The sequence below is a fragment of the Belonocnema kinseyi genome, chromosome 8 (genome assembly GCF_010883055.1).
Source record: "Belonocnema kinseyi isolate 2016_QV_RU_SX_M_011 chromosome 8, B_treatae_v1, whole genome shotgun sequence".
Taxonomy (NCBI): domain Eukaryota; kingdom Metazoa; phylum Arthropoda; class Insecta; order Hymenoptera; family Cynipidae; genus Belonocnema; species Belonocnema kinseyi.
Window position 1 is genome coordinate 133,160,832 of NC_046664.1, and position 4,158 is coordinate 133,164,989.

The 4,158-nt window shown below is 28.9% G+C and overlaps 1 protein-coding gene across 2 annotated transcripts in view; it reads left to right on the top strand.

The window, feature by feature from the left end:
• LOC117177735 (protein NDRG3-like) overlaps nucleotides 1-4,158 on the top strand; it is a 443,874-nt gene that overhangs the window by 424,713 nt on the left and 15,003 nt on the right. The gene's annotated exons all lie outside the window — the stretch shown is intronic.

Here is a 4,158-nt window from a genome sequence, read left to right on the forward strand (position 1 = left end):
ATAGTGTTTTATAAGATATCACATATTCTCTAATTATCTTTAAAATTTTTATTTCACTTAGGTCGATTACAATAACTTGATCGGTGCCATCTTTCATGACATCTTTCGCAAGCATTAGTCCATTTAAACAATTTAAACGGACCTGAACCAATTATATTAATTTCATCTCGACGTATAGTAGAATTTAAATATAGATTTGATGTTTCTTCACTGAATACATAATCTTTGTCAAGGGCTTCTAATAATTTTTGTGCTGCAATTTTTTTTTTTTTGCTTTTTCTTGGATGGTGCTTTTTGTCATATGCTAATGTATACATTATTATTTTCAAATATAGTATATTTCACTATAAACATTGCCTCACTTATTTCTCTGATTTCGTAGGTAGGTTTTGAAAATTTATATTCTCACTTATTTCATTCAAGGTTTGAACTGGTTTAGGAGCAGTAGTGATATTTCTTGCTATTTTTACTTCTTACAATTTCTGAAAAAATAATATTTGTAATAATAATAAGAAATATGAAAACTGAGTCAAATGTCCGTTAGCGGTTTCATTTTGTTTTTTTATTATGCGGATTTCTTTTCTTCAGCTAGCATACTATAGGTATATTTCTTAAATTCGAATACGTTGTTTTACATAATCTCTGTTTAGGATATCTAAGTATACAAGAACGTGAAATACGTTCTTCATTTACCAAATGCAGTTTACTCATAGAATGCTCTTTGATAATCGATAGAATGTTTGACCTAGAGAACTTAATTTTTCATGACAATTTTTTTGATGTTTAGTATTTTTGTTCACGTGGAATTCTTCACTTTCAGAATATTTGTGAAATAATACAGGTTAAAGAAATGTCTTCACAGGTTTTAGTTTGAATTTTCTAAATATGATTCCTCATGAATAACAATCGATTCGTCGGGTCGCATCATGATGTTTTGAAAAAATGAAAATAGAAAGGATTTTCACAATAAAGTAATAAAAGGTAGGTGAGAATTATATCAATACTTTAGATATGATAGATGTCAAATTTTTTAAATTTTATTTTAATTTATGAATTCTGATATCGAATACATTTTTAATATAAGTTTTGAATAAAAGTTCGTGAATATTTATGTCCGATTCTCGTACATTTTTATTTATTTTACAACTATTAATGTTTTCCCACAGGAATGTGTACTCTTTGTAATAAGTGAATGAAATGAATGTACATCTTACATTTATAAATTAATCTTGCTCTAGGATGTGATATTTTGTAACAGTTGATGCATTTACGTAATTTTGTTAATCTGTGTTCATAAAGTGCTATTACTTGCGGGTGTAATGTGAAACAGCGAAATGTTTATGGTTCAGTTAAAAATTATAAGTATGAATAAAAATTAGTGGTGCGAGAGAAAATAATACTGCAAAAATAGTTATATAAGAAAAGTTTGTTTATGTGAATTCAAATTTAATAAAAGACAGAAATATATGATTTTAATCCAATAATAACATAAGATAATATTTCGTCATAAAAGAAATATCTAATGATTGGTTGAGGATTAAATTATTTTGTGGATTTGTCGGAATAATTGACAAAAGAAAGGACGGGAATTCTTGAGTGTCAGCTGGTAAGCTGGTTTGCTTACATTTTATTTATTTAAAGGTGGTTTTAGTTGATTTGAGACAAGTTTAAATGTTTTTATATGACAGACGTTGATTTGGTGTCTATTATGCCGCGAGAATAAGAAAAGAAAGAAGAAGTATGTCTTGTGATGATTTTATGTTTTCAGAAATTGTGCGGGAGTGTTTAGCGCTTTATGGTCCATGTGAGGGAAAATAAAATTAATGAGGAATTTTTGTCTGGATTGTCACTGGAGAACTTTTTTTTGCATAAACAGTCCATATTGAGGTTTTAGAATTATTCGAAAACAACTGTTGGGCATGTAATTAGAAAAATTAGGTTATAAACCAAAATAAAAAGTTGGAGTTCTGAAAATTTCAGAAAGTCTCTCAGTTAAATCGTTTTCATAGTTTGGAAGTTTTGTTATAGTAAAAAGGTGTGATAAGATCCACAGTTTATTGCTTGTATTTTTTAGATTTTCGATAAGTTGTTCAAGAGTTCCTATGTAAAGAGATAAAAGTTCATGCATGTCGTCGAGCCATTCAGTGACAAAAAGTTATGAGCTTATTTTTAATTTGGGGTGTTTGAAGATCCAAGTACTGTACTTTTTCATGTTATTTATAATTTTAGCGATTTTTTTGTCTTGTAGAGGGTGCTCATAAACTTAAGTGTTGTTTTGTTCAAAATTTATTTATTAGACTGCAGTTGCTCCTAATACTGAAATTGAGGTTTAAATATTTTTTCTGGCTATTTGATCGTTTTCATTTGTAAGGTTCATTATATCATTGAAAGGGTCTGTTATTTCGTTAGTTTTTATTGTTTAGCTGTCTTCTTGATTTTTAAGTTGATATTCATGAGCTACTTTAATACAAAAATTATATATTTTTTTCAAATTTTCATAGTGCGAAATTATGTTTGAGTAAATGTCGCATAATATCGTTTTAGTTTCGAAATTTGTTGTGTGTTTAAATATGATATAAAGTGATAGTCTTCTCTAATTATCTTAATTTGGCTTAAAGGTTCAAAGTAGAGACCTGTCGTGTTTTTCAAATTTAGTTTTTAAAAAATGGTTGTTTGTTTCATGAGCTAGAATACTTAAAAGGGTTGTTAGTAAAGATAGCAGGAAAAAGGCATTTCCTCTGTTCATTTTGCTTCTCGGTGACTGGATCCTAGTAAAGAAAACGCGCATTAATATTAGAAGGGTAAATGTTTCTCAAAGAACATAAGGAGCTCAAAAGTTAAAATAAAAAAAGGAAAATGGTTCATTTTCTGAAAGGAAATTACTGTTTCTTCATTTCCTAACATTCGGAACCAAATTAGAAGGTTCTAATCATCTGGTTCGAATATTCCTTTAAAAATTAGATATGCCTAAGGTAAATGTGCCAGTCTTCGTCAATGCATGTGTTATCAGCAGATGGGCTATATTTTATATATAGTAAGCTGTGGTGTTCTTCGTTCTCAGCAAAAATGTTTTTTCCTAAATGTTATTGCTGATCACTCACATATCGAAGTGCCGATAACTGAAGCAGCCAGATTTCTGACTTGCCGATAACCCGTGTATTCTCTTATTTATAACTTCGAACTTCTTATAATATTCATTCTAATATGATATGTTACAAATAATACGTAATTTATCTTTCTAAAGGTACACTTTATCCGATAAAACCCATTTTTTTAAGCTTTACATATGTTTAATATAGTTTTTTAAGTATTTGAAATGTGAAATTCGCCTTAAGCTTTCGATAACTGGCACACTTACCTTATAGGCCGTATATTTTTTACGTGTTTGACGATTAGTTTGCAGAAGGTGTCTATTTTCTGACGGTGTTTTGTTTCTATTTTCATATACAATCTGCTGATTGAGAGAATTTGTTGTTAACGTTTCGTGTCTTCATTCTATTCTTAAATTTTCAATCTGAATAAATTTTATTTAATATTAATTTTTATTGGAATGTCTTATATGTGAAATTTGAAGTCTATTAATATGGACGACCTTGGATTTATTTTTTATCAGTATTTTAATATTGCCTTTGCCCAAAGTTTTTAATACTTCATAAAGTCATGAATACTGATTTACTAATTTTTTTAAATCTCCGCCTTCTAAAAGAAAAACGCTATCTCCTACTTTGAAATCTTGTGGGTTACTTTTTTCATCATAGGGGGCTCACAAGATGGTAGACGAGCTTATTTCCAAAAAACTAGTTCATAGGGAGTACATTTAGTTACTTCGTGTACACTTTTGTTATATAAAAACATAGCTAACTCAATTCATTCATCTGATTCTTCGTTTTTATTGATAAACTGTTTTAAATATTCTTTTAAAACATGATGTGACCTCTCAAGTGACCCATTAGATTCTGGATGAAATACTGTACTACTGAATTTCTTGATTTTAAATCATTTGACTATTTTCCTTAGCAGGTTGGTTAGAAATTCGGTTCCTTGATCTGTTGATACTGCTTTTAATGACACGTAAATACAGATGAATTTTTTACTAAAAGTATCAGCTACCGTACTAGCTGGATGATTTGAAAGTAAGATACCTAAAGAATATTTAGT